This window comes from Gymnodraco acuticeps, unplaced genomic scaffold (assembly GCF_902827175.1).
Source record: "Gymnodraco acuticeps unplaced genomic scaffold, fGymAcu1.1, whole genome shotgun sequence".
NCBI classification, from domain to species: domain Eukaryota; kingdom Metazoa; phylum Chordata; class Actinopteri; order Perciformes; family Bathydraconidae; genus Gymnodraco; species Gymnodraco acuticeps.
In genome coordinates, this window is record NW_022991621.1 from 283,509 (window position 1) to 296,892 (window position 13,384).

The following is a 13,384-nucleotide window of genomic DNA, read 5'->3' on the forward strand; positions in this document are numbered from 1 at the left end:
CATAATAGGTCCCCTTTAAAATGAACCCAAATATTCTCGTTAACCCTCATCACACGTCTTCAATTTTAACATATTATGGAGAGTTCGATCTATTTTTTTCTCCTCAGTTCATTTAATTTAAAGGATCAGGATTCAAGGCTTTATTGTCATGCAATGAAAAAAATGAAGTCCCAGGTATGGAAGCAAACAAGAGACAGAAGTATTTGAATTTTATCAGACACCGAATTTATAGCATTGAAAATAATTACTTTGAAAATCATGTATCTGAATTGTTTTGCTCCGAATTTACCTATGTGAAATAAAAATGTAAAAATTCAAGTGAAAAAAATTCGACGTCAAATATGTCGGTGTTTAAAATTCGATGTGTATAAAATTCGATGTCAAAAATTGCGATGCAGCATCATCCGGGCTACTCAGACAGGATAAGCAATCGAGTCCGAATGCAATCAAACCGACAGTGCGGTGAAGCCCAATGCTGCAAACTGTAGGCGATGGATGCAGATGGGAGCAATTCCCGTAGACCCTATGTTAAAATGTCCAACTTAACATCAGAAAATGAACATGTTTCTAGCCTGGATCCACAAAAACATATTCTGTATATAGTTAGATTCCCCCTTCATGACAACGGGACTGCTGCTCCTAGCTCCTCTCTGCTAGCTCCGTTAGCTCCGTGATGCTACAGCGAGGAGAACACTACTTGAACTCAGAACGTGTTTGTAGTGTTGGTTCCTGGTGGACTATTCGTCGTGCAAATATAGGATTTATCTGCGGTTGAAACAGACCATCCATGAATGCAGTTTCTTCGGTAAGTCAACCCTGCGTACTTTATGTTATGTTACTGGTGTTTTTATTAAGCTAACGTTAATGAATGTTTAGAGTTGGGTTAGCAGAGGCAGTGACGAGAGGAAGAGAACCGAGATCCGAGGGAACAAATATCCGCCATGTTGTTAGCCACCCTGCTAGCATATCAACGGCTAAAGCTACAACGGAGCCTCCCTCCCCACACCACCCCACCACGGCAAGCCGGTTGCTGTAACGGACAAAGACAAATATCTGCAAGCTGACGACATTGTGCATTTAAGCAACAAAAATGGACTACATATTTTTAATCTGAAAACTAACAGCCTGAGACACAAACTGGCTGAACTCAGGCAGCTATTCATGAACGGTAAGGCAAGCATATTATGCTTTTCTGAGACCAAATTGGACAATTCCATTACAGATTCAGAGATTGAAATGGAAGATTATCTTGTAGTGAGAAGGGACAGGAACGTGAATGGAGGTGGTGTCTGCATGTACATACATAAAGACACCAATTTCAAAAACCGTACTGACCTGCATCATGAAAATATTGAATCTGTGTGGGTTGAAATTCTTTTTGACAATGCTAAATCTGTAATAGTCGGGACAATCTATAGACCACCGGAACAGAGTGACTTTTATGATACATCAGATGGGTGTTTGGCTGATGTGGGGGATGTAGAGACAATTATTATTGGTGACTGGAACACGGATATGCAACGTAAAGACACGTCCGTCTTCAAGTCCTTCAGTAGGATTTGTGATCTGCACAGCTTCAGCCAGCTAATCACCCAACCCACCCGGGTATGTGAAACAACACAAACTACCATTGATCTCATTCTGACCTCTGACAAGTCCAGGATCTCCAGTAAAGGGGTTATAGCATGCGGTTTAAGTGATCATTATATGATATTCTGTACCCGCAAAAAGCTAAAACAAAGGGCCGGCTGTCACAAAACAGTCATATCTAGAGACCTCAAACACTACTCCAGCGAGGCCTTTAACCTAGAACTGGAGAGCCTGGACTGGTCAGATGAGCTCAGTGGTACACAAGTTGAAGAAACATGGCTTGGTTTCAAAAACAAATTCTCTGCAATACTCAATGAGTTGGCCCCCCCTAAGAACAACCAGGGTAACACATCGCGCTGAGCCGTGGATGCACTCCGGCATACTGACCGCCATGAAAACCAGAGACAAAAAATGCTCTGAGTTTCATAAAAGTCAGTCAATGCTTTCCAAAAGCACGAGCAGTGAACTCCAGGCCCACGTGACTGAACTCAAAATTGAAAGAAACAGACTAAGAAATGACGTAAGCTCCATGATCAAAACTGCCAAAAAGAATTTCATCAATGTCAAAACTGAGGAAAACAAAAATAAACCCCGTGAACTTTGGAAATTACTCAATAACCAGCTTGGCTGCAGTAAAAAACTCAAAACGAGATTTTCTAACTTAAACATAAAGACAGATAACAGGCTCATCACAGACAAACTGGATGTGGCCAAGTACTTGAACATTCTTTTCACAAACATAGCCACAACTCTTGTAAATAAATTACCCTCCCACTCAGGGCTTTTTGGAGTAGATCACATCATGACCTACTACAAAAACCTAGGGGTACGCAAAGATGATTTCAGTCTAGCAAGGGTAACAACAGCAGAGGTACTCATTAAACTGAGCGCCCTCGAACCTAACAAGGCCACTGGCCACGACAATATCCCCTCCAAATTCCTCAGAGACTCAGCAACCGCCATCTCACCAGTCATAGCTCACATAATTAACCTCTCCATAAAACAGGGAAAAGTACCCAAAGACTTCAAAATTGCAAGAGTAACCCCCCTGCACAAAAGGGCAGCAAATTGGACCCAGGCAACAACCGCCCTGTTTCTATTCTTACCTCCATCTCGAAAGTCATGGAAAAAATAGTATATGAACAGGTCGAAAAGTACCTCGCGGAAAATAAACTAATCTATGAATTTCAATCTGGCTTTAGAACATCCCACTCCACTGACACATGCCTTCTTTATTTGAGCGACCACATCAAACAAGAGGTGGACGAGGGCAAGTACTGCGGCATGGTGATGCTGGACCTACAAAAGGCTTTCGACACTGTCAATCACCCCATTCTGATTGACAAGCTAAAAGCCATTGGTTTTGATAAACTATCGGTGAGCTGGATGCGGTCCTACCTGGAGGGGAGAGAACAGATGGTGGAGGTAAACGGTACTCTGTCCCCCCCCCTCCCAGTGAGCTGTGGTGTTCCACAAGGAAGCATATTAGGTCCGTTACTGTTCCTAATGTATGTAAATGACATGTCATCAGCATGTGACTGCAACGTGTTCCTGTTCGCGGACGACTCAGCCCTGCTGGTCTCTGACAGGAGCAGATTGCAGGTTGAAAAAACCCTCAGCTCCGAGCTCGGCAGAATCTGCACCTGGCTCGCCGATAATAAATTATCATTACACCTGGGTAAAACAGAGTCCATTCTCTTCGGTTCGAAACATAATCTCAGCAAATCCGACGACTTCTCAGTTGCAGTGGGCGACATTATTGTCACAAGTAAGAAGGAAATTACATACCTAGGATCTATTCTTGAGGCAAACCTCTCCTGTGACAAAATGGCATCCAATGTAATAAAAAAAGTCAATCAAAGAACTAGATTCCTATACCGGATCTCCTCTCTGGTAAACAAAAACACCCTGAAGACTGGCAGGAGCACTCATTCAAGGGTACTATGACTATGCTTGCACGTCATGGTACCATAGCACCTCCAAGGCGCTAAAAATAAAACTTCAAACATCGCAAAATAAACTGGTCAGACTACTGCTTGACCTTTCATCTAGAACCCACCTCACCTCTGCCCACTTTGACAACCTAGGATGGCTTAGAGTAGACGACAGAGTACAGCTACTTGCAATGGGCCTGGTCTACAAGATCCACTACACCTCTATGGTACCCATGTACATGTCAAAATTCTTCCCAAAGGTCAAGGAATACCATGATCGTAACACCAGAGGGAGCTCCACAAATCATGTGAAACCCAGATTTGGCACAAAAAAGGGGGAATACACGTTTCGCAATTATGCCACATCAAGGTGGAACGCTCTTCCCACAACTGTAAAGGAAAGTAAAACTATACTTACCTTCAAAACCTCTCTTAAAGAGCACCTTCGGGGGAGAGCATTGCAAAAACTGGCCCCGGTAATGGTACAAATCTCAACCTGTCGTTCAATGGACAGCTTCCCCCCCCATCTATGTATATACTCGCATTTTAGACTCTGTTACTAACTGTATATCTGTAGACTTGGTATGTCTTAAATGTCCGGTTAGGATGTATTAGAACGAAACCTAAAATGAAAATTGTAAATAAGCAATCTGTATGTAAAAAAACACCTGTATGTAAATTGTAAATAAGCCATCTGTATGTCAAATATGTCTTATATGTCTTAAATGACATGATGAATTGGAAATGGGGGACCCTGATGTAAACAAGACGAAAGTCTTTCTCTGGTCTGCATCCCCTTAACAATTGTATGTTTTGAGCTGTACTGTACTGTACCCAATATACAAGCTGTTAATAAACTTTTTAATCAATCAATTAATCAATGAATGTTTAGAGTTGGGTTAGCATTTGAGCAATCGTAGCTCCATCTGTGCTAACGATGCTATGCGTAGCATCCAAGAGTGTAAAACATTAAGTGGGATGCTACTGTATACCAAAAGGCTTCTGTGCGAGGTTGCTAAAATAAGGTCATCCTTGTACGTTAGATAGTTAGTTTGCTAGTTAGGTTACTGTATGCATTGTTAAGGTTCATTTAAATTCGCTATGCTCTACTATAGCATAAAATAGACTAGCTAACGTCAACGTATTGTTGAAGAGAGGCTTAGTGTATATTAAATCAACCTCACCATGAAATGTGTATCTTTAAAATATGAACGTCACATTTCAAGATAATAACGCTCCCTTAGATATTGTAATATGGTTTGTTGAACTGGAGTTATTTATTGCAGCTAGGGATGCACGATAATTATCGGTCCGATATTAGGAATTATGACGTCATCCCGATAAACCCGATACCAGTATTAATAGCCCCGATAATATACAATATATTTTTTGGGTAAAAAAAAAAGAAAGAAATACTGCGGTGTGGGTGGATTGGGATGAGGGGCGCTTGTTTTTCACTCGGCTCCTCCCGTTTTGCCAGTACTGTGGTATTAGTGGTTTAGGAAGAGGGGAGTTCTTCACAAATCCAGCGCTCCCTAACTCGTGAAGCCAGGACAGTAAACAAACATGTCGTCGGTGGTATGGGCGTTGGAGCTATGTGCAACTCAAGGCATATGCTCGAACCGGAGCTTCCTGGACGCTGCAATCATGTTGCGCACTATCCGTGCTGAGTGTGCTGACTTCTCGTACAATGTCCCACTGTCTGGCTTCCTGCATAAAGTCAAGTGCTCGGCGCAGTTGTGGCGAAATGTCGCTCCTCTGTTTTCATTTAAACAGCTCCTTCTATCCGTTAGCGCAGCTAGCTAGCACCAGATGCTAACAACAACAATGCACGTAAGGTCTCTCTCTCGCTCGCTCGGGCCACACATACACACACCCTCCCGGTCCTCCCAACAGCCAGTCGGTGCCTGCCGGTGAGCGTGGAAGTGTGGTCTGCAGCAAGCGGGCGGCAGGAGCGGGGCTGTCAGCATCAGCTTGTAGATGGTATTTTAAACTCGATGCGCTCTGAAACTACGGGGCGGCCGAGGACAAACAATACACATGCGTTAATCGCGTTAAAATAATTAGTGGCGTAACATTTTTTTTTGCGTTAACGCGTTATTATATAGACACTTGTATTGTAACACAAAGACCTGCACACTGACTAGTTTTCTAGTCTAACAGGAACTTCATTTGTGTTGTTTTGTGTTTTACGTTGCACCTCAGAGACAGTGTGATTATTGTCAGGCCTATAAAGTTTGGCAAAAAAAAAAAGTCAGCTGATCAAATGCATTTGCCTCACTTTGAGCTTCACATCACTTGTGCCTTGTACCGCCGAGTTTGCAACGTCACAAATAAATGGTGCCAATCTTCAGTCAGATGTGAATGTGTAATCTAACATTTTCAGCAAGAATAACGGACAAAAGGAATGCAAATACAATTTATTGAAATGTGAACTAAAAGTTATCAAGCATGAACCATCACCATTTATTTTTTTAAATAAAAACGAAATAATATACAGAAGTTACACTAAATGTTAATCTGTTAATTGATTAAACACATTTTGTCAAATAAAGTGACAGGCTAGGCCTGTGCAGGTGGTAACAGCTATGCCCAGCATGGGCTAAGTTCTGTAGGTGCAGCTGGTGCAGGTCCTCCTCCATCAGGTCTGGTCCTCCTCCCTCAGGCCTGGTCCTCCTCCCTCAGGCCTGGTCCTCCTCCCTCAGGCCTGCAGGGTCTTTCCCTGCGAGGAGGACTCCTCGCAGGGAAAGACCCTCAGCCCTCTCCGGCCAAAGCAACAGACAGGACGTTCATGAAGCTGAGGTTTCCCCCAAAGTCTCTAATCATCCATCCTGTGAACATGAGAGGGGAAAAAATAGTGTAATAGATGCTTTGGACAATAAGAAATATAAAGTTAAAGGTGGGGTAGGTAATTTTGGAGTAACAACATACTGATACCGTCCACGCTCACAACAACGACCTACAGACATAAATAAACCAGCGACTGTATTCTCCATGACACAGGCAGTCTGTGGTTTGTACTTGTTTAACTTCTGTCTAGTTTCTGAACAGATATGAGGAGCTGTGAGCTCTGAGGGCTAACGGCTAACGGCTGATGTTGGTTTTGTGTGGTTCACATTGAAGATGACGTCACGGCTCTGCCTACACTGCGTTACTATGGTTACTGCCCCAGTTCCTAAACTGTAATGAAAACGCAGCATAAAGTGAACTGGCCTACCAAGGCCTAACTATACCGTACTAAGCCGAGCGAGGCCCTGCAGTGGAAAAGCGCCATAACAGTGCAACATGAATATATAGGACATAAAACAAATCAAATCAATAAAAATAGTGCAAGAGAATGTTGTAAGACGTGCAAGTAAATACAAATACAATAGAGATTGTCCAAGAAGAGTCTATATACACATAAATGGAATATGTAGATAAATAAATTGCAAGATGCATTAATGTTTATGGAGGCACTTTACAGAGCTCAGGTGTTTAATAGATCAGGGAAGTATCTAGTAATTGGCGGGAAAACATGATGATTAGGAATCCATAGCAGTTGTTTTTTCACATTTATTTTATCGATGTCTGTGTTGGGAACCACTGCAACGTCAACACATTGATTTGAGAAACGAGTGTTCAACATTAGAGAAAAATCACTAATTTCCTACTTATGTCAGATTGTGTAAAGTATGCCCTGTTTTTAAATCCCCTCGTGCAAAGCCTTTTATTTTAATCTGGCTCTTCAGATGGCTTCATGTCGCCTGTTATCAAGTAATCAGCTGACATTTCAAAGCACAGAATCTATTCCCTGACCTTTGAGTGTTTGCCAGGCGTTTCGACTCAGAGAGCTTCTCTACTTTCATCTCTTAAATATCTGAGCCTGCAACCAATCACTGGCCTTTGAGCCGAGCACTCTGGGAAACAAGCAGTCCGTATTCTGCAAGATTTAGAAAGCAAAACCTTGTCAGGAAGTTTAATTTTAATGTTCTGCACCAGTTCATTTTGGATTTGGTTTTTAGAAGAACCTCCTCTCGAGTTAGAGCTGAAAGACCGACTCATTTCCAGCTGTTTCAAACCTATTGGGAGCCTGAGTGTTCAATGTGTCTTTGAGCTGGGAAGTAACTTCTACTTAAGTACTGTACTTAAGTGCAATTTTGAGGGACTTGCTACTGTGTACTTCTACTCCACTACAGTTCAGAGGTACATGGTGTACTTCTACTCCACTACATCTATTTAATCCCTTTAGTTACTTCACAGATGTGGATGAATGATGTGAAATCTAATCAAGTGTTGAATCAGACTTTAGTTCCACCTGGAGTAAATCCACCAGCTACCCTGCAGTATACAAAGTACATCAGACTAGCTGCACCTTTACCAGCTTTGAGAACACTTTCATGATCAATCATTATAAAACATATCATATATATTATTCTGAAATGGATCAATCTGCACAACTACTACTTTCACTATATTTGGATGAGAATACTTTTATACTTTCACTTGAGGAACATTTTGAATGCAGGACTTTTACTGTAACAGAGTATTCCTACACTCTGGTACTTCTACTTTTACTCAAGTACAAGACCTGAGTACTTCTACTTTTACTCAAGTACAAGACCTGAGTACTTCTACTTTTACTCAAGTACAAGATCAGAGTACTTCTACTTGTACTCAAGTACAAGATCTGAGTACTTCTACTTTTACTCAAGTACAAGATCAGAGTACTTCTACTTGTACTCAAGTACAAGACCTGAGTACTTCTACTTTCATTCAAGTACAAGATCTGAGTACTTCTACCTTTGCTCAAGTACAAGATCTGAGTACTTCTACTTTTACTCAAGTACAAGATCTGAGTACTTCTACCTTTATTCAAGTACAAGATCTGAGTACTTCTACTTTTACTCAAGTACAAGATCTGAGTACTTCTACTTTTACTCAAGTACAAGATCTGAGTACTTCTACTTTTACTCAAATACAAGATCTGAGTACTTCTACTTTTACTCAAGTACAAGATCTGAGTACTTCTACTTTTACTCAAGTACAAGACCTGAGTACTTCTACTTTTACTCAAGTACAAGATCTGAGTACTTCTACTTTTACTCAAGTATAAAATCTGACTACTTCTACTTTTACTCAAGTACAAGATCTGAGTACTTCTACTTTTACTCAAGTACAAGATCTGAGTACTTCTACTTTTACTCAAGTACAAGACCTGAGTACTTCTACTTTTACTCAAGTACAAGATCTGAGTACTTCTACTTTTACTCAAGTATAAAATCTGACTACTTCTACTTTTACTCAAGTACAAGATCTGAGTACTTCTACTTTTACTCAAGTACAAGATCTGAGTACTTCTACTTTTAGGTCGCTTTATTGGTTTTAAAAGGTGATTTCATTCATTTCTGTGTAGATTATTATGTCCTTCTACAGACAGGAAATTGTATTAAACGTTCTAAAATATACAAGAAACTGATCTCTGATGCAATATTCAATCATCTGCGCAATATACATTTAAATTGCTAATTTGTACACAAACTTCCTGCATTGCATTCACTAATAGGGGTTCATTACAGTGTATTATCTGCACTGTTATTGCTTTGAATATAACACATAATATCCATGTCTCTTATTCATGGGTCTTCAGTTACTCAATGATACAAAAAAGAAAAAGGGTTGTCCCTAAAGGAAAAGGCTGCGAACAACTGCTTTAATATAATGAACCACCCCTATATTTACAGTCAATGGTACGGCCCAGAAAATATCTTCTTTTAAGGTCCAGGTGATCTGCTGTGTAATGTTTTTAACGTCTTCAAATAACACCTGTGTCTCATGAGTCGATTTGGGCCAACACTGAGCTAATATCCCCCCTTTCAGAAATAATTGATGAGCAAACAGTGTGTGTGTGTCGTGCGTTTTAGTGTGTGTGTCGTGCGTTTTAGTATGTGTGTGTTATGTTTGTTCTATGAAACAGAAAGGAAGCATGCTCCATTCCACTCGCCCGGGCATCGTAATGCTGTTTTCTCCGTGTTTTGAGACAATAAAACATTTTGAACATCTTGGCAACGGCTTTATTATTCAGCCTGACACCACAACATGAACACATTGCCTGTTGCTAGGTAACTAATGGGAAGCAGTTAAAAGTGGGAGCAACAATGACTTCATTACAACTGTGCTATAATTAAATCAGCATTCATTATGGCTCTTGTTGCCGTGGTCATCAAAGGAATTTAAGAGGCCCCATTATGCTTTCTGGAGGTGTTCCCGTTCCTGTAGTGTGTTATAGGTTTTAGTGCATGTAAATGGTCTGCAAAGGATCAAATCCCACAGTTACATCTCTGAGAAGTTGACCAATCACAACAGAGCCGGCCAGCTAACCAATCAGAGCAGACAGAGGGTGAAAAGAGGTGCTGCAGCACAGGCAGTATTAAAGCATGGAGACATGTCACAGTAGAGACACTAAATACTGAGGGACTCTTTAAAGTAGAGACATTAAATACTGATATACACCTGAACATCAGCAGGAGAGGACTCTTTAAAGTAGAGACACTAAATACTGATATACACCTGAACATCAGCATGAGAGGACTCTTTAAAGTAGAGACACTACATACTGATATACACCTGAACATCAGCAGGAGAGGACTCTTTAAAGTAGAGACACTACATACTGATATACACCTGAACATCAGCAGAAGAGGACTCTTTAAAGTAGAGACGCTACATACTGATATATACCTGAACATCATCAGGAGAGGACTCTTTAAAGTAGAGACACTACATACTGATATACACCTGGACATCAGCAGGAGAGGACTCTTTAAAGTAGAGACACTACATACTGATATACACCTGAACATCAGCAGGAGAGGACTCTTTAAAGTAGAGACACTACATACTGATATACACCTGAACATCAGCAGGAGAGGACTCTTTAAAGTAGAGACACTACATACTGATATACACCTGAACATCAGCAGGAGAGGACTCTTAAAGTAGAGACACTACATACTGATATACACCTGAACATCAGCAGGAGAGGACTCTTTAAAGTAGAGACACTACATACTGATATACACCTGAAAATCAGCAGGAGAGGACTCTTTAAAGTAGAGACACTACATACTGATATACACCTGAACATCAGCAGGAGAGGACTCTTTAAAGTAGAGACACTACATACTGATATACACCTGAACATCAGCAGGAGAGGACTCTTTAAAGTAGAGACACTACATACTGATATACACCTGAACATCAGCAGGAGAGGACTCTTTAAAGTAGAGACACTACATACTGATATACACCTGAACACCAGCAGGAGAGGACTCTTTAAAGTAGAGACACTACATACTGATATACACCTGAACATCAGCAGGAGAGGACTCTTTAAAGTAGAGACACTGCATACTGATATACACCTGAACACCAGCAGGAGAGGACTCTTTAAAGTAGAGACACTACATACTGATATACAGCTGAACATCAGCAGGAGAGGACTCTTTAAAGTAGAGACACTACATACTGATATACACCTGAACATCAGCAGGAGAGGACTCTTTAAAGTAGAGACACTACATACTGATATACACCTGAACATCAGCAGGAGAGGACTCTTTAAAGTAGAGACACTACATACTGATATACACCTGAACATCAGCAGGAGAGGACTCTTTAAAGTAGAGACACTACATACTGATATACACCTGAACATCAGCAGGAGAGGACTCTTTAAAGTAGAGACACTACATACTGATATACACCTGAACATCAGCAGGAGAGGACTCTTTAAAGTAGAGACACTACAATACTGATATACACCTGAACATCAGCAGGAGAGGACTCTTTAAAGTAGAGACACTACATACTGATATACACCTGAACATCAGCAGGAGAGGACTCTTTAAAGTAGAGACACTACATACTGATATACACCTGAACATCAGCAGGAGAGGACTCTTTAAAGTAGAGACACTACATACTGATATACACCTGAACATCAGCAGGAGAGGACTCTTTAAAGTAGAGACACTACATACTGATATACACCTGAACATCAGCAGGAGATGACTCTTTAAAGTAGAGACACTACATACTGATATACACCTGAACATCAGCAGGAGAGGACTCTTTAAAGTAGAGACACTACATACTGATATACACCTGAACATCAGCAGGAGAGGACTCTTTAAAGTAGAGACTCTACATACTGATATACACCTGAACATCAGCAGGAGAGGACTCTTTAAAGTAGAGACGCTACATACTGATATACACCTGAACATCAGCAGGAGAGGACTCTTTAAAGTAGAGACACTAGGTACTGATAGACACCTGAACATCAGCAGGAGAGGACTCTTTAAAGTAGAGACACTGCATACTGATATACACCTGAACATCAGCAGGAGAGGACTCTTTAATTATATTTAAATCAAACTAATAATTCACATAATTTTAAAACACACAACGGCAGAAATCTCACCAAACTATAAAAGACATGTTGTAGCAGAAAGATGTTTTTTCTGTAGAAAGATAAGTGTTGCTTCCTGCAGGCGTGTGAATAATTACTCGATCTAACCGCGGATCATAATGTGATCCTCGCCTCCCACGTTATGGCAGTGTAATTGTGTTGCCATGGCGATGCAATCTGCTCATCCCATCACTTTTGGTCCTGCACCAGACTGGAACCAGAGGGAAGTCCAGCGCTCCCGTTGCATGCTGAGCGTGCCGAGTGCAAATAAACGGCTTTCTGGGTGTTGTGCAGGTTAGCTGTGTTTATGTTCTGTAGATAAAGTACTGTTATGTTCTGCAGAGATGCTACATTGGCCAAGTTAGAAAAACAACAAGGAACGATATTTCCATGTCATTAAAAAAGACAATGTGATTGCATGAAAAAGCTGCTGAAGATTGCATTTGTAGTGTCTCTGTTGTGAAGCTTGAAGACTTCTTGTCCCAGCACAGAACTCTCACTGCAGTGTAAAACTAAAAGAAAAATAAGATGATAAAACTTGTTTGTCCTCTATTAAAGGTGGGGTAGGTCATTTTGGAGAAACCGGCTCGAGTGGCTAGAATTTGAAAATACACAACCGGAACAAATCTGCCACTTCCTCACAGAGCCCCTCCTCCAACACACACGAACGCGCACATGACCAATGAGGGCACGAGATAAGTGTGTGCACAGATGGAAGGCTGACAGGCAGGTAGGCCATCCAGTTACTTTAGCCGGCTCAGATGATTGGTCGTGCTTTTTACAGCGCCACGGCTTCCACTGATGACATTTTATTTATGTATTTATTGTCAAAGCATTTAATGTATTCATTGCTATCGGGATGTTAAGAGCATTCCATGGAATATAATACAAAGTGTATCTCGAGCCGGTTTCTGAAACTTACCCCACCTTTAGGTTTTCTCTGAAATTCTGGGTGTAAAACGGAGACAGCTGTTTCCCTCTAATCACATGATCTTCCATTTCAACTCGTATTGTTGTCTTTTAAGCCAATATGGACACAAAGTCATTAAAATGATTAGAACAAAGAAAACTTGCAGTTCCATGACAACTTGTTAAATGAAGCTCAGCACAAGTTCTTTCAGGAAGACTGGCTATACATATACATTCACTCAGTTCGGCGTCTTCTTTTAACCAATTACCATTCACGACAATCTCCAGCAGCCAATCAGCTGCAGTCAAACTTTTAAAAGGTTCTCCTCTCCCCTGCAGTCAGCTGTGATTCCAGGTGTTCTAATTGTCCTAATTGAACTAAGCTTTTAACTGTTGACGGAACGCTCGGAAACAGCTTCTGATTGGACCTTGTTGTCGTGTGGTTCAATCTAAACTCCTGTGAAGATTAGTAAAAAGATATTCTCAGGATAATCCACAT